Raw genomic sequence first — 27,307 nt, 5'->3', positions numbered from 1 at the left:
AGTGGGAGGTGTCCCTGCCCATGGCAGGGCAAACTGGGACTAGATGAACTTTAAGTTCCCTTCCAAACCTTAACATTCTATGAATCTGTATTAAATCTGGATCAAGAGTTCATGGGAGATGCTAGGATGGAGTTACAACCGTCCCTTTCCGAGAATTGTGGTTTCATAAGAATATCAGGTAACTGATGGTAATTAGAAAATGGCCATCTCTCAGATAAGAGAAAATATCCTAAAATAACCCCTTCTTATAAAGACCTCTTAACAACCACTATGAATGCACAGGGACTGAAGCTTCAGTGTGGAAGCACAGCTTTTATCCATGTGCCATAGGTATGCAACGTGGTGAGAAGAAGCCATTTATCTGTGGGATAGAGAAGAATGGACATCTCCTATGCAGAGGGTCTGTTGCTTCTATTGTGAGACTTGAAGAATGGATTAATGAAGACAGCTTTCAGAAGCCCTGGGAGAACTGGGCTTCTGTTGTGCTGAGAACTGTACCAGCACAATGCACGCAGTCTGAATCCTCTTGCTGTTTCCAGTAATATATGTACACACCTAAAAACATCTTTCCACATGCATAGTACTGGGTTTGAGAGCATGAGAGGAGGTGTTGGGGCTGAATGGTACCCAACACTGTATGAACAGCTGCAGTTCCATCTACAGCAGTTTTCTTTATGCCCTGCTTGTTTCAAAATGTCTTTTTTTTCTTGAGGGAAGATGAAAAGAAGGGTGTTGGAGGTAATTTTTCTAGAGTTCCTGAAATACTCCAAGGAGTGTCACAGTGTGCCAGAGGCATGTTCCTGTAGTTTGAAGATCAAAGTGTATGTTGCCTGCCCTTGGAGGTGGCATTAAAGTACACAGCATTTCAAAGCCTGGTGGGAAATGACTGAAGGACTCTTTAGGATGGAGTGATCCCAGCTGGGCACAATCCTGCTCCTCCTGCCTGAAGCAACCAGTCTCTGGAGGGAAATGGTCTCCGAACTATGCTCCAGTTTTATCTTGGAGGGAAGTATTTTGTTTACTTCCAAAAAAAGTACTGGAGTAAATTAATATGACGCAGCAAGGTGATCAGAAACTGGGACTGAAGAGTGACCCTATTTTATTTGAGAGAGTAGATGCTGTTTGTCAGCCTTTCTATCCATCTCTCTGACTCTTTCCAGCAGTAAGAACTAATATGAAATGTAAAATACAAGGAGTTGTATCAGCTAATCATTTCATGACAAATATCTGGATATTATATTAGGCTGCATGAAAAAGCAGCTCAAAAGATGAATGTTTTGTGAATATGCTGATTCTTTGGAAATAGGATTGTATGAATCATATTTAAAATTATTTTTAGTTTTTGTTGCACAATGCAATTTGCTTAGTAGATTCTTTGTATTTGCACACTTGTGTTTTTTGGCTTTACATTCTAATAGATGTAAAACAGCAACCACAGACTCTTGCTTCAACCTGATCTCCACAAATCTCAAAAGAGACTTTATGAATGATTGGTTCCAGTGCCCTGATGCATTATGGAGAGTAAGATGTCAAATTTAGCATATCACTGCTACTTCAGCATGTCAGTTTTACTATCACTCTATCTGTATTTGCCAGATGCATTCAAAAATGCAGTTACATTTTTATTACTATGAAGTACAAGAAAATTTATCTCTGAAAGAAGGTTGGTGGGGCTTATTTACTTTCACATCCATCCTCCATCAAAAAAACTAATCCAAAATAGCAACTTTTTCAATTGAACAAAATGATGTTCTGTGTGCTGCAGGTACCACATAATGCATACTGTTCATTAATAGAGCCCTTAGCTTTAGGGCATGTGGTGCCATTTCATTGTTAGGCATGAAAACTGGCAATCTGGTGCCTCAGCCAGTAGTGGAGATGAAAAACCTTAAAGTACAGGGGACGCATGTCAGGACATGGCACACTGTATCATCCTTTGCATTCTAAGAGAGGATAGTGCACATGATGTGGAATGATATCAGCTGCAGTTCTGAGTAGGGAAGTCACTTTAAAAGCCCCCTCCCCACAGTCAGTTTTGACCTAAAGGTTGATAATTACTCCTTGGTATTACTTGCAGAGAAGCAGGAGAAGTGCAGGAAAGGGGAGTGTAAAGAATATGGCTGAAAAAAATAAAGAGAATCAAAAAGAGAAAGACAAGGGAAAACAGAATAGGGGGAAGAACAGTTAGGAGGTGGTTTCTCTGTTAAGCTAAGCAAATCTGGGGGCTCAGAGAGCCACAAGTTTGTGAGGTTTTAGTTCTGTCAGTGACATCAAGAGACTGCTCCACATCACTGACGTAAGAAGATACTGGAATAATGTTTATTTAATTGCACGACCTCAGCAGGTAAGCATTTTTTGGCTGAAGTAATTTATGCAGGGTGGAATCCCAGTTTCCTATTAATGCAGGAGCTGGTCTCTGTTCCTATGGTTACAGTTGCAAAGCACAGCCCTCTGCTTTTAAGTTGTTTGTAAATAAATGAAACTGTCATCTTGGGAACAGAAATTTCCTGAGCTTGGTACCTTCCCTGAGGTAATACCTTTCCTTTTAAGAGCTGTTTTGAAAGCCAGGTAGAGAAAGACAATTCTGCTGTTTAGACAGGAATGGAGGAAAGTATTATTTTCTTACTGGCTGAGAAGGCCTATGTTTCATAAATGAGACCCAGCGCAGACAACCAGGAGGATGTAATAGGACACTTGCTCGCTTGCTTAATACTCAGTATGTCTCAGTCAAAAACCTCCGGCCTCACTCCTGCTTACTGTTGTTCTTACCCATAGCAAAGCTAGATGCCATGGTCTATCTATGCTGTTCCCTTCTATAGAAGGGATGGTATAGAAACGTGCTACACATGCAAGTCTGAAAAATTTTGTTCTCAGATTTTGATAGAAAAGGAATGGTAAAAGGTACACATTCATAGGATCAGTGACAAAGTGATGGAAGGCTCAGTGAACTGTTAGCATGGTCATGCCATGTTTTGAGAACTACAGTTTTTTTCCCTCCAAATAATTCGTGTCCTTTAGTTTAGATTAATAGGCTTTCCTGTCCCATAACTTTTTCCAAATCAAATTCGTTTCCAAAAGAAAATCTAATTCTTTTGAAAACCCCTTTCTGAACGCTGACTTATAAGTCAGTCACTGAATTTCTAGCTTTTGGGTTAGGCAATTTGGGAACAAGTACATGAGCTGAAACAATATTTTCTCTCTAAACTGAATTTGAGTGGAAAATGGAAAGTGGAAAATACTAGCACACTAAGGCAACTCAGTAGTGGGTTCTTTGGGGAAAAATTTGGTGGATAAATACACCCTTATATGCCTGCTCTAGTTCCAGGAGCTTTCTTGTCTCTATTTGCATTGAATCACAGTATATGCTTTTCTGACATACTCTTGTGTATAGAGGTCCTGGCTTCATCCAAATCAAATTGGACTTTCATAATGAGGTAGTTATATTTCTGGAAAATTAGACAAATTATGATATGGCTTCTCTGCTGCTACTTTCTTTTCAAACCTAAGAGAGGAATATGGAATCTAAATGTAATTTGTCATTGGTAAAGACTTTCTATCACTCTTCTAGCCAGGGTTGTCCAGGATATTGACAAATGCTGACTGTCTAATTTTTAAATTTAGTGCACACACACATACATTCATAATTCCTGCTTAGGTGTTTACTGAGTAGTTACTGTCTTCATAATGTATAACTTAATATGAAAAGGTATGTAGAGAATTTGTTTGAACTCAAATATAGTTAAAAAAGAGGGGAGAAAATCATGAGACATGAAGTAGGGTGCAGGAAACAGTAGGGAAAACAGAGAAGGATGAACAAGGATCCAGAAGGAGTAATACTTTACAAAGAATGTAAGATAAGTGCCTACTTATCAACTCATTTAAACAGTATATTTTTGGAACTTTTCATCTGGAGTCCTACTCTTCCTCAGTAATTCCAGAGGCTTTGAGGAGCATCTGAAATTCTAGATGCATAGAGGGATCATAGGTTATACCACAGAAGTCTCTCAGCATAGGAGAGCAGGATCATCACCTGTACAACGGAGCTCTCCAATGACTTCTGCGTATCAATGCATAGTAAGTGAAGTAATAAAAATGTAATCTGGGAGCTTCACTCTGCTCTCTTTTGTAGGGAGAAGGCTGAAGCCCAGTAATTTAAGAAAAAGCCTTCCTAAGAAAAACTTTTTCTTAAATGAACTGAAAAGAATTACAAAATATATCGGTGCATATGGCATTTGCCAATTGTTCTACCAGCTCATTCCAGTGAAATTGTAAGAGGAAAAGAAGAGGTGATTTTAGGGGCAGATTCATTCTCCTGGTTGCCAGAGTCTTTGGGACTCTAACAATGTTTCTTATCCTCCAAGTTTCCTTTTTGTTTTTCATCATAAATGGGAAAACAAACCCCATCTTTTTTCCCTTGTCCTTTGCCTGTTTTATTATATATTTTGGAAGCTCTTTGCATGTTGGTTTCTTTTACCAATGTCTGTATAGAGCATATAGCATGCAAAGACTATCATTTATGTATATTTGGAAGTACTTCCATGAATACAGATTTAGTACCAAGCTCAATAATAGAAATTTGGTCTTACCAACAAATGTCACCTACATTGGACTTCTGTTTCCTAAAAACTTTCGAAGTTTATTGTAAACAAGCTCCAATGAAAACAAACTGAATTATTACAATCTGGATTCCCTTTCGAGCGGTTTCTGGCATGTGGGAAATAAATTATAGTGTATTCAAAAAAACAGCTACTTCCATTTGGGTAGAATATATTATGATTTAATGAAGACAGCCATCTGCTCCTAAGTAAAATCCTAATTAAACAATATATTAATCAAAACAATATTAGCAATAAAGCAATTAATATTTTACAAATGTTGCCAGCAATCTCTAGCAGCTAGTATCTTAAAAGCTTCTTTAAATATGTCTGGCTTTCATAAGGTTTTAGTATACTGAGAGAGCTTGGGATGCCTGTAGCTGGTACCACCACAGTATCTCAATGGTAGAATTTAGATTTCGTAGCACAGGCTCATGCATTGTTCAGTGAAAACAAAAACCATCATAAGCAGCACTACTGTGCATAAGCACTACTCTATCCTGTTTGTGGCAAATTGCCTCCTTCCATATATATGACCTTTTTCCTTTGTAGTGCTTTCAAAAACTAGTAAAAGTTATAAGGAAAAACAGAAACTACAGCTTGCTTGGCATGGATATAAAATTTAATAACCATGAGAACTCTCTCTGTCTCTCCTTTAAGCTGAAGTAACTGTCTGGGTCAAATAAAAATAGAGAAGTTATTATATGAGTGAAATTAGGTAGTCTGTTCACAGATCAGCTCTTTGCCTTTTTTTCAGAGCCTTCAAAGAGGGTGTAGCTAAACTAAAAACATGAAACACACAATTCCCCTGCTATTTCCCAGTGTCTGTTGAATGGAAGAGAGATTTGTCTTGGAGATTCAGGGTTTTATCCTGCTCTGGTCAGTACAGTCTCTGACTTCCCATGGCACAACTATCTGTACGTGGGAGATCCCACTCTGGGACAGCCTCAGGCTGACACAAACCAGCTCCAGGATCAGGGTTCCCATCAGCTACCAGCCAAGACAGGGCGTGATAAGGGATCAGGACACACAGCCCACACATTTATCTTTCTTATCGAAAGTACTTCACCTATGACTCAAACCAAAAGGACTTTAAAATTTTTGTTGTTGTTGTTCACAGCTATCTTCAGAAACTCTTGGTTTTGTTCTCCCTGGGCAAGAAATCAACTTCTTTAGTTTAGTTCCTGAATAAAATGTGCCAGTGCTGTGCTGAATTGGGCTACAAACTGCAGGGAAATGTTTTTCAAGTCAGACATAAAGCTGTTTTCCTTTCCACTCATACTCTTTAAATTAAACTTCAGAGAACACTGTAGGTTCCCTTATTTCACACCTATACTACACAGCAGCAGGTCTTTAAGGTAAAATCCTTTGGAAGAAGAGCTGAATAATTATCTCTTGAGGATGCTATTCTGCTGTCTCTAGGAATAGCAGCAGTTGCAACAAATCTAAAAGTTCCTTAGTAACCCTCAGCTAGAATGGCCTCAGTAGATAGACCTCATCCTCTGTGATCTGCAAGAATCTGTTCAGCTCTGTATGGGAATTTTGTACTGCTTTCACTAGGCATTCAGCTGCCGTGCAGTTTTGGAGAGTAGAGTTAGCCACATCACATTTCCCATATAGGTGCTGGAGGGAAGCAGCTGTTTGTGGGGGAAGTACTTTGGAAGGCCGGAGTTCCCATTAGTAACTTTGCTCCTTTATTTATTGCTTCCACTCAAATGGCTGTTCTGGTGCTGCAGATAACTTGAATTTCTGTAGAGACTGTATTTTTTTTTTCCATTTTCTTTCTCCTTTCCAGTACTCAGAATCAGACACTGTTGTAGATCCCCAGCTGGATGTAGCCAATACAGCAGCAGTTTTCAGTTGTGCAAGCTAAAGCCCCTAGCTACACCAAACCTAATCTTGGCCTTGAGTATCATCTAGTTCCAACCCTGCTGCTATGGGCATTGACATCTTCCACTAGACCAGGTTGCTCCAAGCCCCAAACAACCTGGCCTTGAACACTTCCAGGGATAGGGTATCCACAGCTTCTCTGAACAACCTGTGCCAGTGTCTCACCACCCTCACAGTAAGGAACTTCTTCCTATCTGATCTAAACCTGCCCCCTTTCAGTTTGAAGAGATTCCCTGTTTTCCTGTCACTATATGCCCTTGTAAAATGTCCCTCTCCAACTTTCTTGTATAGCCCCATTAGGTACTGGAATGTCACAATAAGGTCACCCTGGGACCTTCCCTCTCCAGGCAGAAAAGCCCCAATTCTCTCAGCCCCATTCCATAGCAGTGGTACTCCATCCCTTTGATCATCATCATGGCCCTCCTCTGGACTCACTCCAACAGGTCCATGCCTCTAACAGGGTCCCAGACTTGGATGCAGCACTCCAAGTGGAGTCTCACAAGAGCAGAGTAGATGGGCAGAATCCCCTCCCTCAACCTGCTGGTCACATCTCTTTTGATGCATCCCAGAATACATACGACTTTCTGCGGTGTAAACGCATGTTGTCAGGTCACACTGAGCTTCTCATCAACCAGTAACCTTCCCTTTCCAAATGTACCAGACACCTGTCAGACAGTGGCAAAGTAGAAGATGCATCTTTAGACCCGAGTATGATTAATTCCTTGATAAAGCAGCTTGCAGCTTTTGTCTCAACTTCAGTGAAAATGAAAGCAAACCCTACAAAGGAAGCCTGTTTATGTTGTGTGGATACAACAAGGACATGCCTGCTGTGAGTTTGCAGACGATTTTTGACACATACCTACAGATGTGTTTATCTAGGAAAACATAAAAGAAAAATGTAGATAGCTGTGTTTATTCTGCCCTTGCAGCTTTAGCTTCTGACCTTTTTCCATGACAATCCTAAGCACCTGCACTGCTGTCCTCGGGGCTCTCATTGTTTCCTTGCTTGTATAGTCTCCATAACTGATTTTAGCACAGTCTTGGCAGCTCTGGATAAACTGTTTAGTGATAATTGCCCTGTGTTGACTGTTATAAAGAAGTTGGGTGCATTTCAGATATCACTTTGCAGAAGTGCAGCACATGGCTGCCTTTTTCTTTCTAGCATTTCAACTTGGTTACGAGAACAGTGTCTTTCTGCCCTCCCACCATGAAGGTCTGACTCCCTGGGAAACTGACTGTCTCTCTGCTCTCCTGTCCGAAAATAAAGGTGTTCTGAGGTGGGTTTTTTCAGCACCCAAGGTATTTTTAAATAAAGGGGTTCAGATACATCCACAGTAGAGTGGCAGAGGCATGGGGGCACCTGATTTGATCAGACAAGGATCTTTTCTCTGCCGCAATGAATGAGCTGTTGGCCAACAAGACATCAGTCCATCCTCTCTGACAGGAAGCACCTCTGGAGAGTTAGAGGCTGCCCAGGGTTGCACCTCCCTCTTCCTAATGCCTGAAAACATTGCCACAGGCCTTTCCACTCAGGTGGAACTTGAATCTGGACAGGACCTTCGTGAATGCCTTCACCCTGGCTCTTTCTTCTCAGGAGAGGTGTTGGGACTGTATCTGTGGGGGAGGCCACTGCCTGGTCCCTGTCTCCTCGCTGTCCTGCCCTGCCAGGCCTCCCTCCTGGTCTGCCCCTCTCTGCCTCCCTTCTGCCGTGCATCTTCCCTCTGTATGAATGGCTGCCATGATGTACCAGCAACCTGCAGGGGTCCGGTGGCCAAACTTTGCTACAGGAACATCTGGCTTGGTTGGTCTCTAAAGGAATGGGATAGGGTTTGGATAAGGACAGGCCTGGAAGACTGTACAGCTGTGTCCTCATAATTAGCAGCTGACAAATGCCTTTTTCTCTCACCTTTTTCAGGCGTTGGGAAGACTTTCTGTCTTGAGGGGTTTCTCAGGGTCAGCCCATGTCGTGGGCTTTGCATTTTGGTCAAACCTCTCCCTAGAGTCACAATTTAATCATTGAGCTACTCTACAGTGTTATTGAGGCACACAAAAAAGGGTCAAAATGACGCTTCCCATGTTGCAGTCATGTTTTTGGTTTGTGTTAACAGTGTGATGGGAATAAAAGTAGAGCTCCTAACCCAGATAGCCTGTGTGGGTGTGATAGGAGAGCCAAGCAGTGTCCTAAACGGAGCACTGACTGAGACCTTATGTGGCATTTCTCTGAGCACAATTAACACTGCTGAGACTGGTTTTGGGGGCAGTGATGTGAGGAGACTGAGTGGGTGCTGATACTGAGCTAGAGCAGGTCTTGGGCAGGTCTTTGATCTCAGGGAAGAGAAGCAGTTGAGATGAACAACAGCATTTCTAACAAGGGCAAGAAGTGCTGGGACATGTGGTAGGAGCTTGGGACAGCAGTCAGGGCTATTCTGTGAAAGTCATGATGAGAATTTTAAACTGAATGCTTTAAAGTTCAAGCTTTTCTTTTTCCCCTCTCATTCCCCTAATAACATTTCTCTGAGAGTACACTGTGTTTTCAGTGGGACTGCTGGCAGGTATTGCTTCAGGCAAAACTTAACCCTCACAGTTGAGGTCTCACATCAATGATTTCTGCACTTGAACTTGTACAGATTAGTGATTTTTCTAGTTCTTACCTAAATGTGTTGTGGTCACATTACTTCTGCTATGAATAGTATTTAAAAATAACAGGATTTAAAATTAGATCTAGTAGCTACTTTCAGAATGCTTCTTTTGCAAGAGATATCTTCATATGTTTATGTCTTCTCTTCTTTGCAATTGATGAAAAGGTTTTTGAGGCATGCAAACCAATCTAACTTTAATATCCTTTTCTTGCAGCTCAAAATATGAGGAAATGTATACTTATTGGGCAATCTTACCTGCCTTCTGCTGGACAGTGATTGATAATTTCGGCCTGATGTCAATAGAAAAGTCTGATAATTATAGTGTCATTTTGACTGTGAAGGCAGGTCTTGATTCTGCACTCAAGACAGAAGGAGTGTCCACATATCACTCCTGACATTTTCTCAGAAGTATAGCTGCCTTTCTAGCTCACCTATCAAGCATGGTGAATTGCATTTCTTCTCATTGATTACTAGCTTTTCTGTGCAACCAAAAATGTTGGTAGCTATTCCCTGACATGATGTAAAATCCATTGAATACTTTGGCAGGTACATTGTGTTAAGAAACCGTATTTTTAGAGTGCCTTTAAGAGGATGTAATTTATGTTGATTTGTTTTCATCTCATCATTGGACTGGCAATATCTGTATTTTAAAATGTATGTATGCATCGATGTGTCTCTACACCAATATTCTTCCATATTGTAATGATATGCTGACATTTATGACATTCATAAATGATATTGAAAAGGGTTGATTAAGAGAGTGATTTTATTTATCATCATCACAAATCATTAAAATCCACAGGGAGGGCTTCTCAGCCAATGACTTTACAATTTTTAATGCCTTTCCTGACCAAGTTGTGGAAATCACACCTTGTCCCTGAATACCCAGAGGATTACGTATTCCCTTGTCAAAGACAGCAAGGTTGTTATTCACTCATATAGTACCAGTAATGTTCAGGGGCTGTAATCATCTTGTAGTGATCCATGTTATTAGATTTCAGTGGTCTGACAACGATTTATCAAATGCCACTTACTATATCAAGAAGGGCAAGCAAATAAACCTGTCCTGTCCTGTCAGCCTCAGCACCAGCACACATGCTTGCTTCCCGGAACACCTGAGGCATGAAAATCATCAGGGCTATTTCTGATTCATCTCGCTTTTAAATAAAAACAGATATTTCTGGAGAAAGCAATTTATGTGCCCGTTCATCCGTGCATGGGACCCAGTTCATAAGGGACACCTGCGCAGCCAGGCCAGAAATTCCCTTCTCCCAGAGCATTTGGGGCGCTTGCTGCATAATAGCTGGTTGATTCTTGCGGATCAATGGACGCATTAGTTTTCTGTGCTGGCGAGATCGCCGCCGAGGAGCGGAGCCGGCTGTGCCCGCACCACGGCTGGAGCTCGCACAGGGGGAGCTGTGTAGCCAAGGGCCGGGTGCCCTCTCTTGGCCACCTTCACAATAGCAGCCAAAACCAGGACAAACCAGCGCCTGCGAGTGAGGCAACGTGACTGCTTCGGAAATGGAGAGAGGCTTCACGTCGTGCTTCCAAATCAGGAGAAATGTTTGTTTAAATGCAGCTTCGGGAGTTGAAGATCCTAATCCAAACCCTCCCTAGCTTTGGGTGAGACAAGGAGCTTCTTGGTCTCTGTTAGTCTATCCCAATAATAGGGCTTAGTACCTCTGTACTGATAACAGCTACAAATGAAAGAGTCAGAGTTCCTTAGCCTGGTCCCATGCAGACTTTCCTCTTTGTCTCGTGTCATTTATCCCAGCAGTCTTTTGTCATGGAATTTACATTTTGATGAAACACTGCAGCTATCATTATTTCACCAGGATTTCATTTGAGTGGCAGCTGTGGGGTCAGGGTACACGTGCCTGCATGCTAATGCTACAACTTTAGTGAGGCTTATTGGAGAATTCCACAAAATTTCTAAGGTTATTCACTTTATCAGCAATCGGTCTACCAGTTCAGGAAGTATTGCATGTCAATCTTCTAGAAAAGCTTATTCTGATGGTAAATAGCGATTTTTCTATAGGGCCAGGAGTTGGACTTTGATGATCCTTGTGGGTCCCTCAGAATCTTCTGTGATACTGTGACTCTGAAAGTAAACGATCTTTGAGACAGTATTTAACGTATAAATAAAAATAGGGTGGTTAGGTAAAAAGAACATTTGATCAGCCTTGTATCAGTCAAATAAGAATGCCTATATTAGCTAATAAATTGACAGTTTAGTGAGGACTTCATCTACATAAAGTCCTTGTCATCCTAATAAAAGAGGGCATTCTAAAAAGGATCTAAATTATATTTATGTGCCTGATGGAAAAATGTAATAATAATCTTTTTACTTATGCTGAAGACCAAGCTAGCTGTTGTCTATAATGAAGTTCGAGAGTTCGAGTGGTTTATACCTACTGGGGTATACCTACTGAGAATGTAACCCCATCCTTTTTTTGAGATTTGTTAGCAGTTTGCTTATGAGTAGAAGAGAACACGGAATAGAGCAAAACCAGGTCTGCGCACTGAAGATACTGTTTCAGGCAGCTTCTGGGAGTAAAAAGATAAGATCGTTAAGTAGCAAACATCATGCTAGGAGTTGAATGTATGTACTCTATTTCTAGCTCTGCTATGGGCTTGCTATATAACTTTAAATATCTCACTAAAACTCTTAACTAATAGACTTGTTATCTGAAAATTACAAACTGTCAAGGGCATGTTTTTGCATCTGTATGTAATCTGTGGTTTATGAAGCACTCTTAAATGTTTAGTGGAAAAACACTATTTGAAGGCTTGTTACTGGTTTGATGTGTGACTGATAAAGATAGAGCAGTTGTCATTACAAGATAGACAGCTGGTGAGAGGATGCTGCATGAGTACATCCCATGTTAACTCTTTCACCTTAGGTAAAACTGTTTGATGCTCAGACTTTGGAATGGAGCTAAGCGTTGAGTCTTCTGAAAACTTGTGTGTATTTCCTTAGACTGAGAAAGCAGAATGATACAGGACAAGCTTCAAGCCCAACAGAATGTAAATGGATGCAGAGAGGAGAAAGATGGGCCACGGTGATAAAAGGGAAGCTCACATCTTAAGGATCTGAAGGGTCCAGTGAAGAGTGGACAGCCATGAACCAGAATCAGTTGCAATGCTCCACTTTTAGCATGAGAATCCTTAATGTCCTTTGTGCTGCAAGAGGCATATTAGATCTTGTTGCAAACCAATTCTTGGTCCTCCTAATCAAAACCAGAATGCATTCAATGCTCTAACGCAAAATGCTCATATATATTACTTGCATTCTTCTACTTTAGTTGACAAGTCAAAACAACCCTATGTGACATGGGACTGCAATATGCTTTGACAGCCTATGCATAGTGTTCATTGATAAGACAAACATTTCCTGAGATGCATGATAAAAAACCGATCCTAAAAACCCTAGTACCCAGGACAGGGTGTGTGCAGGCTGCCCACTCAGGCTACCTACTAATCTTGTATGGAACTGTTTTAGCTTATAAACAGTGGGTGACATGGTGTTATATTTTCATGTGGTTTTTATTAGTTAACAAAAACAGGAACAATATTTGAACAGCACTTCTGTGTTTCAAGAGGTAGGTGCTTTTGAGGCACATAGAGCTGACACGCCTCAAGGCTACACCTCATTAGTTTGCTTATGTTACCTAGCTATATTTCTCTGGCAACAGAGTAGGTGTTTTACATGCAAATAAAAGATGTGGGCGGAGGAGGAAAGAGGCCTGAATTATTCACTTTTCTGCCCTGCAGCTTGTGTAATTGTGCGTGCTATGGCAAAGTGAATGTAAAATACCACAAGCAAGGTTTGAAGCTGCTATAAGTTAGTACAGCCCTCTTGAAGCTGACAAACATCCTGGGCAGCTTCTGTGAAGGGTTAGACCTGCATTATATTCACTGCTGTGAATGACTGTAAAGAATCAGGTCTGAAGCCCCAGGCTTTGTTTTTACATACTAAGTAAGCATAAGAAATCAGGGGGGAATGATCTGAAAGCAGAGGTCTTTAAATGCTACTTTGAGATGCACAGGCTTCTACACATGTGTACAGGTAATTGGACTCCACTTAGGCAGATAGATGTCAGCTGGCTGTTCTTGAAGAGTATGAAAAATTGGGGGCAGAGGAGAATTCCTGTTCCAAGCTATTAATTGACTCTGTTTTTTGATATTTTATAAACAATCTAGATTGGGAATAAGACTCTTAGACAACGTGATGGTGGCATTGGTCAGTACACAACACAAATGCCAGAAAAATGTGTGAAAACCAGAATGCAGTTTCTGAGTTAATTAATTGCTCAGCTCTGGTAAAGCAATGTAACCATTTATTAAAATAGACAAGGTTTTGTGTGCAATTCACAGCTGAATTGCCTGCTAATTAAGAAAGAGCTAATACTCATTTAGATAATAGTCTTGTCAATAACTGTGGACAAAAGAAAGAAAATTTTATTAGCTGGAAAAAAATGGGATGGATGACTTCTGGATATTGAAATCTGAAAAAATTAATGATCTTGAGAGATATTGATACTAAATCGTACCGGGCACTTCCTGTTGAGTGATTACGTTCCGTTAGACATCTGCCAGGACACTTTTTTCTCATCACTCATCATTATCATTGGCTATGGTTTTATTGTGTTTTTGATAATGTACTTGAGGGAATATTTAAACATACTGTATGGGCGTAAAGAGGATGGGAATAAAAATTTGATTGTATTAATTTCTCTGTTTACCTACTGACAGAAATTCCTGACTTCATAATGTGTATAAAGACACAGTTTTCAAATATCCATAGACATCTTATTTCCAAAACTTAGTGCAGGGACAGTCCAAGCCACAGGTGGGGTTTGGGCTACATCCAGTAAAGGACTTGGGTCTCACAGAACATACCTGGTAAAGTAAATGTCTTGCAGAGAGTGATTCAGAGTGGCTTTCCTGGGAAGACATGGCAGTCCAAAATGAAATACAGAAATGTGAACTCCCAGTAAGTGCAGGGACATTATGAAAGACATCCTAATTTTCAGCACTGATGGCTCCATCCTAGTATGTTTCTTGGGCCAGGACCTTGCTTTGTTCTTTCAAAAATAACCAATCAGTATTGGCTCTTTCTGTTTACATGACTAACAATGCTGTCCCTGCCATCACCACCTTAAAGGATTACTTAGAGTTTACTTGCCTGGTAAGTGAGAGACTCAGATTTGCCCTTCTCAACCTTCCAAAAACCTCTCTTTCAGACTTACACCTTAGAGACCAAATGCCTGGGCTTGGCAAGAAGTAGATCTGAGTTCTTCAAGTCAAACAGGTAAATTGCACAATGTGAGCCAGATGTCACCTTGATTGCAGGCATCAGACAGAAAACTTAATAGTTCTTTTTATGACACACTCCTACAGTCTCCTCAGGCAAAGATTTCACTTTCCTCCATGCCAGAGAAGTTTGCATGCTTTTTGATAGACCCTAAGAGTAAGCTTTGGCATATCTAATCTTAGAGATCTCTAGTGTAAACTTCAGCTTCTGAAGTTATCCCTGAGATTCCATTTACAGACAATATATAAGGAACAGGACTCTTCTGAAGTCTGAATATATCTTAAAGCAGATGTGCAAAATAGGTTGGGTGAGTCCTGCCTAAAAATACATATTTCTTTAGTCTAGGGAGTTTAAGGCAACTAGCTCAAGATACATTTCTAGACAGAGGTGTTCACATCAGTGACATCCATATAAGATAAATCCCTCTCTAGAGTTAAAGGTCTCCCACAACTAAAAGTCATTGAAGGAGGTAATAGAGGGTGAGAAATAGACGCTGATCCCTGTCTCCTTCAACTTCTCTGTCTCAGAATTTTCCTTTCAAATTTACAGAAATTATACGCAATTTTAATCAGTTGTCCCATTGTGATAATCAGAAAATCAGTTGTGTTTTGTTGCTGGACTTTTTGCAAGGATCTGTCTGGAAGTCTGCATGTCTTCTATTTTGCATTTCTAAAAAGTCTCAACAAAGAGAATGGATCATTGTAAGTAAGTTTGAGTTAGAGCAGCTTTTCTGGGAAGCTTTTTCTTTTAGCTATTCCCCTTTTCTGAAGTTCATTCTCATGTTGCTTGTGTTTAGAACAATTTCTCTCTTGAAAACTCTGAGCATAGTACAAACATGGAGAAACTGATATCCACACAGTGCTTTCTTTTTTTTTCTTCTTCCCTACAACTGCTTTAAACCACATCTGAATGTTCTGGATTTGGTGAGTTGTTCCTTGTGGACCTAGTGAGCTCACAGTTTATTGACCTTGACACTGATCAGTGGGATGTGACCAGTAAACTTGACTCTAAAACATATTTTAGCTGCCAGTTTTAATTTTCAGCATTCTTAATGGAAAAATGCAATGATATGTTGCAAGATGCTGGATGTCTTGGAAACCCATTACATTTACAAAATAACAAATAGAAGGAAATAAACTAGTCACCAAAAAGTTGTGGCAAAGAGGATACTTGTTCAAGCTTCACTTCAAATGCTAGAACATGCTGACTGTATCATCAAAAAATTAGGAATATATGTGGTGATAGAGAGATTTCAGTCCTGCATGACTATTACTACATAGCTTTAGGTTGTTTTTCTTCAGGTCTTGGCCAATTTTCAAGACTGAAACTGTTCTGCATTCAGATAGTTCTGCCAAAAAACCTTCAAGTAAAACCAAAGTAACTCATGTGTCTAATTCAATCTTTACAATTTGGATTTTTGAAAATGAATATGTATATCACAATTTTCATTTGCAAGTCCTTTCTGAAGAACACCTATTACCATTAGGCAACTTGTCAATAATCTCTGTGTAACGAAGTACATTATTAAGGAGATTTCCCAGATAGCAAAGGGTAAAACATGGATAGCCAGTTGGTGGGAAGTCATTATTTGTCAAGCTCATTCTAATAAACACTCATTGATTTGGGTTTTGTTTGCAGTGCCCAAGTGGAGAAAGGCAATTTTGTGGGATTGTTTATCTTGCAACTTGATGCTAAATCAAGAGGGATAGGCCTTTCTTGGCAAGGACTGCAAACACTTCTGAATCCAGAGATTAAGTTTGCTTGTCTCTGTCTGTACTAGATGATTTTTGATTGCTACTGCTGATGAATATGAGGGCTTAACTGATGGCCATAGAGTGAGGACAAAAGAAGTCATTTGCTCAAGGGGCTTAAATCTGACATCTTGAAGAGAGAGTCCTTGGAATGTATTCAGCCATATACTCACATCAGGGCCATCTATTGCTATTTATTATAGCTTCAAAACCCCACCTCTTTAAATCACAGAATCATTAAGGTTGGAAGAGACCTTCAAGACCATCTAGTCCAACTGTCAACCCAGCACCAGCATAATCAACCCTAAACAATATCTCCAAGTGCCACATTCAGATGCCTTTTTGAACAGTACCAGAGGTGGTGACTCCTTCCTGGACAACTTATTTCAATGCCTAAGCATTCTCAGTTAAAAAAAAAAATATTCTAACATCTAATCTGAATCTCCCCTGGCACAATTTAAGGCCATTTTCTTTTGTGCCTTCGCCTGATACATGGCAGAGGAGACTGACCCCCACCTTGCTACAATCTCCTTTCAGGTAGTTGTAGAGAGAAATGAAGTCTCCTGTGAGCCTCCTCTTCTCCAGACTAAACACCCCCAGCTCCCTCAGCCACTCCCTATCAGACCTGTGCTCCAGACCCTCCACCAGCTCCATTGCCCTTCTCTGGACACACTCCAGGACCTCAGTGTCTTTCTCGTAGTGAGTGGCCCAGAGGTGAACAGGATTCCAGGTGTGGCTGCATCAGTGCTGAGTACAACAGGACAATAACTGCCCTGGTCCTGCTGGCCACATTGTTCTTGATACAGGCCAAGATGCCATTGGCCTTCTTGGTCACCTAGTCACTTGGTCACTGCTGGATCATGTTCAGCTGCTGTCAATCAGCACCCCCAGGGCCTTTTCCACTGGGCAGCTTTCCAACCACTCTGCCCCAAGCAATGCCCCAGGTTGTTGTGACCCAAATGTTTTAATATGTTTTGTCTTGAACAGTACAGAGGACCTATGTAATCACTGCTGTTTATACTTACATAAAGACATCCAAGATCTTACCAAGAGGAATGTATTATCCAAAGATGGGAAGAATTGAATTTATGATGACATGATTCTCCATGATGGTAAAGCATAGGTTTACCAAGACTGTGGGGACACAGTCCAAACTCATAAATAGTTCACTGGTTTAGAAATCCTAACATTCAGGTCTCTTTGTTTTCCTATACTCACATTTATGTTAGATGTGGAAGTTCTTTTGATCTTATTAGGTCTCTGCATAGAGGCAGTGTGCGTGCAATAAAGGCTAGTAAAACCAATGGACTGTAAAAGTCTGTGACCACACATTGTGAAATTTACTTTGATTTAGTGAGATGAACAAGCATCAGACTTACAGCAAACTTCAACGCAGTTCTCTCACAATTTATTTGGTGAGAGAACAAAACTTTACTACGTACTTGAGATTCACTTGGTCTCTGTCTCAACCTTTGTCTCTCATCAGTTTCATCAAAGCTTTTAGGAGATACAGAAGCATTTTGATGAAAAGCAGATGATACTGAATTTTGATTTTTTTTTTTTGGCAACCCTGAAGATTTTTTAAAGCAAAGTACTGTGGCTTTTAACAGAAAAAAGTATGATTGTAAATGGTTTAAAGTAGAGCATCTGGACAGGAAAAATAATATTTCATTTCATTCCCCCAAACTCTTAAAAGCATCTAGTAGCTGATGAACCTTTCAGTAGCAGGGAAGTAGGAGGTCAATGTTAAACTGAAAATGTCATGCAAGTGTCAGATTCCTTCTCTTTTGAAGAGTCTCAACAGCTTTTACCTACACTCTGGCCTAGCTCTTTTCTTGAGCTGGTAACAGCTCTGAAAGGCATTATTGTTTTTATTTTTGTTACCAAGAAACTTTCCCTCCCTTTTGTTGCTAAGTTAAAAATAAAGACAAGGAAAACTAGCCAAGCAGTTCTCTCTTTCCCCCTAAATCACCTTGATGTTTGTTGTTCCAAACAACAGCTATGCCTGGCTGTTTGGTAGGCTGGTAAAGAGATGAAGGATGTTTGAAAATATTATTTCTGCAGAGCGAGACTCAAGGAGAAAATACTGAAAACTTCTTTTAGACTGTTTCCTCTTGGATTATTGAACCTCTTTCTGTTCAGTCAAGGTATTTGGACAGCTATTCAATCAAGCTCTTTCTTAGGCACCATTTGACAACAGATGTCTGTGCCAGGGTCACCTCACTCCATTTTCACATTCATCCTAACAGCCTCACCATCTCCTTGTATCTTACTGCAGCTCACATCTCCATGTAGACTCCCCATAACTACTGGTCTGTCACCTTTATGGCTTAGGTTGTGCCCGTTCAACAAAGCTCCCTCATGCTATTTTATTCCTGGCTCTTCCTCTTTTATCTTCTGGTTGTCCTTAATCCATTGGCTCCTTTCTGGGCTGCCCTTTCTCTGCCTGCACCCCTACCACTTGGCTGCCTGACATGTCCTGATGGTGACAGCTGAGCCCTCAACGCTGTCCCTCTACGCTGGCACCAACACGTGACATTGGATTTAGATTTCACCCTTTTGTAAATTTTGATCTGTTTCTTGAAATGATGATCCATAATCATTATCATCATCATTATTCATCATTATCATCATCATCATCCTGGTGATCTAGAAAGACATCATTAAAACTGCTTACTTGTAATTCATCTTCATGACCATGAACATAAGATTCAAGTCCAACTGTATAGCAAAGGCCAAATTCTACCGGTGCAGAAGTAGAAGTTAAAAAGCCCTCTTATGTATTGGATGCTTACTGGATGATATATTCACCTTTACTGTCATGGGCAAGAGCAGAAGGTAGGCTGGCACTGAATCTACCTATAAAATGTTTACACTCTACCCATTACAATAAATGAATAGGCACTGAATGCTGGAACCTTGGTAATACTGGCACTGAAATACCAGGCATAAGTTTTAGTTGGAATTGGTTGGAGACATCATCCTGGTCTCCTGTCTTTAGCAGAGGCAGTTCTCAGATGACAAACAGACACTGCTGAAACAGAGCTGCTGAAATAGCATCTCTAGGATGCTGAAGAACTACGTGTACAGGAATATGCAACTGGGAAGAACCTGCCATCAAACTGCATTTGAATCTGTAAGGCACCCAGAAATCTCAGGAGTATATTGAAAGCCCCACATGCAATAAAATGGGAAGACTGAAATTCTTTTTTTTGTAACGTGTAAGATGTCAATCAAGTGGAGCACTGTAGTAGTGTGGACACTGGGCAGATAGACAATGGGAATGACAAAGGAGTCACTAGTTGCTAAAAGCCATTACCTCACTCATCAAAAGAAAATCTGAAAGGTATCTGTTGATCTACATAGGGAATCACAGTGTCCCAGAGGGGAAGTGAAATGCCAGCATAGGGTGCCTGGAGAATTTCTGCTTTTGGGAATGGCTCCAGCCCCACCAGAGCCTGTTTTTGCAGTCTCACCACGGAAAGTAGGCAGGAGCTGAGTGGTTCATGTCACTCCAGGACATTTGATGCAGGTCTGAGAGCAGAATCTGGCTGGCACTCAACCACTTCTCTGCCTTTCTCTTCCTGCCAGATGCAGTCTTTTTCTTTCTTGAAGGCTACTGATCATGCTTCTTCAGTCCAATGGTCTTCAGGAAAGGGGTGAATATCAGGCATGTGGTCTGAGAAATTCCTTCTTTTTCTCATCAGTTTGTGCACTGACTACAGGAGGGCAGCAAAGTTCTGGCAAAACTGCTGCACTTTTCTTTCTTGAAATAAGGCAACTAGCTAGCAGTGCCCTCAATCACAACCTTTCAGAGAGATGCCCAAAGCAAAATAAACAGGCATTTATAAATCTATTGCTGTCACAGAGCTTACAAGTTTTTAGTTTAGTTGCCTGTGCTTAGCTGGTTGTTTTTCTTCTGTACAGCAGCATGTATTTAAAATATTCCTTTGCAGATTGCAGCCCATTTAGATCTGAGCAAAATTTGAATAGTGCTGAGAGATATCAGCTGCCAAGGAAGAGAGAGGAGGCTTGAGGAGGTTTGAGTTGCCCAGCATCTGGCAGAGTGCCTTAACATTGACTTGTTCTTATGTTAGGATAAAACTGGCAAGGAACAGGGAAGCAGTTTAGGGCTCAATTAACAAACATCCTTTAAAAAATGTATTTCACTTTCTGCCTTAGGCTTTGCCTTAGGGCTAGCCCTGTTCACAGAGCCAAGACTAAAAGAGCAAAACTGCTTATATACATAATATCCTGTAAACAGTCATCCCCTCTATAATGTGGGTAATTTAAAACATCTCAATGTCACAGACACCTCTGGAAAGGGAATTAATCAGGCTGATATTAGGTCAAATTAGTCAGTAGAATATCTAAGATTGATTTTTAAAGGTTTCGTTTTGGTTTGTTTGTTTGTTTTCTGTTTTGTTTTGATTTTGGTTTTTCTTAAGTTTTTGTAGTGTTTGAACTGGGACAATTAAAATAGTATCTTTTGAATTTCAGCATAAAGTAGACTGGGCTGAAGGAGTCATATGGCACAAGGAGACTGTTGCTTTGTCACAGGTATAGAGTATATTGTGGTGGAGAGAGCAAAGCTTTCCTGATGTTGGAACGTATATTAGACAAATCTCATTATTATGGCAGTGGCCACTTTTTTCCTATTGCACTTCACAAAGATCCAGAGGGCCTGTGCTATAACTGTGGGTAGTTTTGACTAACTCTCTTGTGTATTCTTACAAAAGGTTGTTATGACAAAGAGGAATGTTTTTTTTGAGAAGTGTTTTTCAAGAAGCAGTGGAAGTCATCTCTGCAGAGTGACTCTGACAGGGGCCATGATACTGTGATTCACCTTCTAGAAGGAGCTACTGCCTGGAGAGAGGATGTCCCACTGCTCCTCTTCTTATCTGCAAATCAGAGACCGGGGAATTGAGACTCTTCAATGCATCACAATTCTTGTACTCCCTTAATGGGGTCAGTGGCCATACTACCCTTGGCTGAATTTTCTGAGGTTTTGCAGAGGTCTTTGGGCAGAAGTTAAAACTAAATCAACAAAAGGGCAAGACGAGCATCCATCTGCTTTATCTTGCTAAGTTTATTTCTGATTATCTGACTTTATGAGACCTTTTCACCTCTCCTCCCACTCAAGGTAAATTCAGAGGGTATCAAGGGAGAATAAATCCCTCCAGACTAAAGGGGTTCACTTAGTCTTCATTCTATTTGTCTATACAGTTTCCCTAAGTTGCTATGACAGTGTCAAAAAAGAAGATCTACCTAACACTTCTATTTATTTTTTTCATTTTGAAGAGTAGACAAGAGTGTGTCTGATCACACACTTTCTTCATTCCCTTTGGAGAAAGGCACAGAATAATATTTCTAAATGGAGCTGATTCAAGATTTCTTAGCACCATAAGCAAAACTGACTTTTGCTGCCCACTAGATTGAGCTTGGGGCTGCTCATGCCATGGGGAAGAAAGAGGTAGCAAAAAGGATATGGAAGAAGATGCTGCACAGTGAGATAATGAGCCCTGGAGAGCCAGGCTTGCTGGTTTTACTTCTACAGGAGGAACAGGACACAGGGCTGACCTTTGGGAATGGGACCCACTGCCTCGTTTCCTTAGCAAGACAAGGCACAAGAACCAACCCACAGAGAGTTTTATACTGGCTACCATAATTCTGAGCAACTATGAGCATGCACAGGGTCTCCTAAATGTATCCAAGTGGTAGTAACTGATCTAAATATATAAAATGCTTTAAAAAACAGAATGAGTGACAAATTCTTAAAGCAAACTTCTTTTACAATCATACAGTGTTATTTTTATATTCGTTCTTGTTTATGAATTGAAACTACAGTTGTTATCTAGATTATGTAAATTCAGTTTTGCTCTGGAAGTTTAATTTTATTTTTTTAAGATGTATGACTTGAATATTAGAGTATTTAAAATTTCCCCTTGAAAAGCCATTCAGATTTTAAAGAGGAGTCACAATTAAATATTGCTGTCAGTTAAAGATGGATAGTAGTTTTTTCATCTCTGCTGAGACTGGATTTTTTTCCTGCAGTCCGGAATACTTGAATGCTTTGTCTTCTGTGGGGGTGAAGTCCTTTGTTTTCTTACTATAATATATTTTGATGTGGTACCTGCTGCTGTTCTTGGTAGACTTATTCATAATCTAGTTTTACACACAGATCTAATAACGAGTATAGTCTATTTTTTTTCAGTTCTGTTTCATTGTCCATCCCTATTATTTCATATCTTAAGCTGATAGGGCATGAAATTGTCTACCAATTTGCTTGTGCGGTACCTGGTAGACCTGAATTCAAGTGGGATCTCTCAGTATTATGTCCATCATAATTAGCCATTCATGTTGCATCAGCAGGAACAAAGTCTTCTGAAGAACTTGTAGCCCTTTCAGTTATAGACTGACTACCTTATATTTTGTTAATCAGGAAGAGATGTTGCATATCTTTACCGGTAATGCCTTTTTCAGCTGTGCCTGTATAATCTGCTTCTTTCATTTACCTCCTTTTCTCTGCCCTTCTATCCTGCTCTGCATGTCCATTTATCCTCTTCTCAAATAAATAGTTCAGATTTTTCTGTGGTATATTCCACAAAGTCCCAGCTTACAGCCTTTGTTTGGCTTTTATGCTTACTTGACTGGACCTTGTGCAATTGGATAAAATCCTGACTGGGTTTAGTAGAGTTGCTTGTGGTATAGATTAGGAGAAAGCTGGTTTGTTAAGTGTGTAAAATCACCAAAATTCACTGCAGGATAAGGAAAGGAGTGGTTTAAAAGAAGGTCTGGGTATTTTGAAAAACTTCCAGCAGGTTATTTGATACTTTGATATTTCCAAATACTGTCTAATTTATAAACCAGAATGGCAAAGACGCTTGCAAATGAGAGTGAGGCTCAGAAAGAAAAGAATCATTAAGACATTTCAGCTCCTCAGGAAATGAAGACTGCTGAGTGCGTGTGTAAGGATGAGCTTAGAGTTAGAAAGCATGGTTTGTAATCATAGCCTGTGAATTTTTTCTACCTGTATCCAAAATTGCTTGTAATTCACTTAATTTCTCCCATTCTCAGTGGTTATAGAAATGTAAATTCACCTTGTAAAAAATATGATGAAGCACAGCTTTGTTTCTCTTGAAAAGCAGCATATTATCCATTCGTTGAGAATCAGTTTGCGATTGTACTGAAAATACATTTTCTTCTTTTCTTTTCTCCTTCTCATACAAAATATTCACACTCTTGACGCCTCTTTCATCCTCCTCATGTTCTAGTTGCTTGTCAATACAAAAAGTCTCCGACTTGGCAATATTTCATGCAGGGCCACTGCACCATCTTCAGCTTTGCTGCAATTAATAATCTCCCGTGTCCAGCCCCGTGTTCCTACTGTCAAGCTGGTTTTGCTCAATATGACCGGTAAGGTAGCACATACTTCTATGTTGAATCCCACTGCTATTTCTGGAGGTATTTCCCATTAATCAAGAAGGCTACTTTGTTATAGTGCAGCTAATGTTATCACCAAACTTTAAGTACAAAGTTGGAATAATAATGACTCCTGTTTTGTTAAATGAAGTTAACACAGCTGAATAGCTTCTCTGATGGTTTATTATATTAGTCTTTCAGCACATTGACTGATTTGTTTTTATTACCATGAAAGCTTTTGTCTTATGAAAATTACTTAGGACCACAGGTCAATGTTTTTCATGTCACATCTCCATAAGAAGTACATTGCTTCGTTATACTTTGTATTCTGTCGCTGCAACCTGTATGTCACTTAAATTTATTTGTCATGAGACCACTGCCAGGCTGCCATTAGATTGTTAAAGGATATTCAGGAAATGTTGTTGCAGTAACCTTTAGAGGAAGACATATGGAAATGGACTATATCTGTTAATTAACATTTTGATATGCAAGCCTTCTGAAGTATAAGGCCTGGTATGGATCACTACACATGAGCAGAATATTTAGAGGGATGGTGATCCTGTTTTCTTCTGTGGCAACAGATGCTCCAAGTTCAAATTGCTTTAAACTAGGAGACTAAAATGCTAAAGAACAAAAATGAAGTCCATAGAAAGATCAAAATATACGTCTCTCTTCTATCCATCCACGCCAGTGTCCAAAAATAAAACGGCCTGTGATGCTTGTCTGTCTCAAGAATGTTTAAAAATGCAGCTCACAGAAAGAGAACAGACGGTATAAGGAAAGAAGAAAATGTTGATCAGTTTGAGAACCCGTGGGAGTAGGTTCTGAGGTGTTTCAGGTTAAACTGAACCAGGGATCCCAGGCCTTTGACACATCACCCTCCCCTTTGGAGAAGGCACTGACAGAGAAGAGCTCACATGCTGTGATTCTTCCTAGACATGTCTTGGGAATAAAAAATTGGTCTGCATGCACACAAACAAGCTGGGGAGAAAAGAGCTTTCCTGCCTCAGACACTATGATCTCTAACAAGACCTGTATTTTAAGGGATATTTAGAACATTAATTGTTCATACTTCAGGACTGGTCAGAATTTCTGAAGCTAGAGTTTTTAATGCTGATCCCACAGTATGTACATGAAGATGGCATAATCCAACACTGTTGAAGAAAGAGGCTCACTGCTTTTCTGCTTGCTAAGCTTTCATCTGCATTGGTTTCCTGACATGATTTGGGTGTGGGGCTGCAAAAATTCTTGTGGCAGCATAAAGTAGCATAGGAACATGCTGGGTTTTTGGACGTGGCAGATTGGAGGAACTGTGTCTACCAAAACAGATTTAGATTAAAATGGGAGCAGTAGTCCCAATAGGCAGGTGCTGACAACATGGAAGAGGGATAGAGTGAGGTTGAAGCAGGGGCTTGTAGCCCAAGCAAGTATGCTTATTTGAAAATATACATGGATAAGTGTGATATATGTGAAAAGCATAGAGATAGACAATGAAAAGAAATCCATAGGCTAAGGAGGACAGAATTGTTTACTCTGATGTTGTCCATCAAACCTGGCAAACACCAATTTTGCAAGGTTTGACCTACCTGACCCCACTGTATGTTAGCCAAGAGCTGCAGCACAATCTAAAGAGCCTAAAAAATGGGTAGGAAGCAACGGAATACAAGCTTCTTTCCTGTGAACATTAAGGTAACTGGAGGAAATTGAAAATTTATGGTGAACTCAGACAAAAGACTGATGGCTAAATCAAGCTTTTTGTACTTTCCCAAGCATCAGGTTTCATGGATAGCACTGTGAATTCCGGTTATGTGCATGTGCCTAGGTAGCTATGCTCATAGCATCTCTCCAAGCATTAGCATGTTTTTGTTCTTTTTGGTTACTGCCTGGCACAAACAGTACAAAACAGGTTGTAGGAGCTCTATAATCAAGCTGAAAATATTCAGAGAATGCAGCTGTGGCTTTATATATTTGAGAGGAAAAACTATTGAGAGACCAGAAATATAGGAAGCCAATATAATTATTGTGTCCATGTTCACTGTTGTCTCAGGCAAAAACCAAAACAGAGCCATAAGAAAGAACTGCAGTGTACCTTTCATGCAGGTTGCTTTTCACTACAGTGTATTTCAGCATCCAGAATTACACTGTTGGAAAGGTTCTTCCTACTGAATTTGCTGCTTTCTTTGGAGTTATTCTTTTTCCTTATTGCTTATAAGCTTGAAGCTAACCAGTAATTCTCAAAAATTTCTTGCTTTTCTGGAACCAGTTTGCTCTGTGAAGCAAATCTAGATGCCCACAAGTTTTGCTTGAATTTTGGGGTACCACTAAACCCTGTTTTCACCTGGGCTGGATAAAATAAAATGCATTGTAATGTAGACATAGAAAAAAAGAAATTGCTTTAAGGAATATTCCAATGCAGTTCACTAACCATTTAGTATTGTTCTACTTTCCTGAGCTTAAATCTCTACTGACATGAATCTTTTATATCTTGCAGTGCAAGTTGTACTACTTGGATAACTAATACAGTTAAAGCAGAGCTTTCATTAGACCTCATAAAGTTTGGAGTTAGTCATGATCTTTGAGCAATTGAGTCTCCATTTTGTGATATTGAAAAGTTTTTATGTTTTAATAAACAAGTATTCTTGAATGTATTCCTTGAATGTATAACTTGATTTTAGCCATCACAGGTTTTTTAAAAAAAAGTAGTCTGAAACGTGTTTTTGAGACAGTGATTTGCAGTAATTCACCCTTTTCCCCTTTCTATTTGTGGCTCTTAATGTGGGTTTATTAGCATGGGAATTAGAATAATGAATTAAATAAGATAAGCAGACAATGACAGAGAAATAAAAGGGAATTGTGAAAGTCACAGAAGCAGTTCTAACAAAAACAAGGCCAAAGCTTTTCTGTGTATATAATTGTGCCAAATTCAGAACTGTTTATGGAAATTATATATACTGAAATATGGCGTGGTTTACCTGGAGTAGAACATAATAAGGTTGTTGAACAGCTTATTTGTTTCAAAAACATACTTGGGGCTACCCTAAAACTAATAACATTTCTAGGCCAAAGTGGTAAAAAATATATTAATTTATTTTGCTTAGAATTCCAAGCTGGTATCTTGATGAATTTCATGAGGTTTCTCCCATCCCAGTTCCTGAGTCTATTAAGGTCCCCGTGTATTGAAACGTGGCTTGGTATCTGTTGTAAACATAATTCCCTTAAAATAGATGTATGTTAGCCTTGTTTCTAGTCATCAGGGACATCCTCTGACTGCTGTAGTTTTTCCCAGGTGACAGGCAGTAACCTCAGAGTCATGTTGAATGCCTCTCTGGACAACCAAAGGAGCCACTTACATTCGAGTATGTCCAGGCTGTGGGCAGCTCCTGGCCTACTGCTCCCCTACTGATGGTTGCCCCTCTTCTTTGCAGACTCTACAAAACACAAAGGTCCAGAAGCAGGCTTTGCCTGTGAAGATAAAGGGAAAAAAGGTATATAACCTTTCAATGCTAGTTCTTCTTCTCTGCCGGTCAACACACCCACGTTTACACTGCAGCTTATTTTTGCAGGCTCATGGACTTGTAGAATCCCTCTTTATGAAGCCTTTGAGCATCAGATCATTTTGGCTTTCCTGATTTTGTGGAAAACATGCAGTTGTAATTGTTTTATTCCCTCTTCTTGCTTCCATTCCTCGTACAT

The 27,307-nt window shown here is 40.0% G+C and overlaps 1 long non-coding RNA gene across 1 annotated transcript in view; it reads left to right on the top strand.

The window, feature by feature from the left end:
* Window positions 1-27,307, top strand: part of LOC127479465 (uncharacterized) — a 160,637-nt gene that overhangs the window by 70,728 nt on the left and 62,602 nt on the right. The gene's annotated exons all lie outside the window — the stretch shown is intronic.

Source organism: Manacus candei, unplaced genomic scaffold, assembly GCF_025592945.1.
Source record: "Manacus candei isolate 608988 ecotype Guabito, Panama unplaced genomic scaffold, ASM2559294v1 h1tg000067l, whole genome shotgun sequence".
Classification (NCBI taxonomy): domain Eukaryota; kingdom Metazoa; phylum Chordata; class Aves; order Passeriformes; family Pipridae; genus Manacus; species Manacus candei.
The sequence above is the reverse complement of the archived record's forward strand: the minus strand, read 5'-3'. Positions and strand labels throughout refer to the sequence as shown.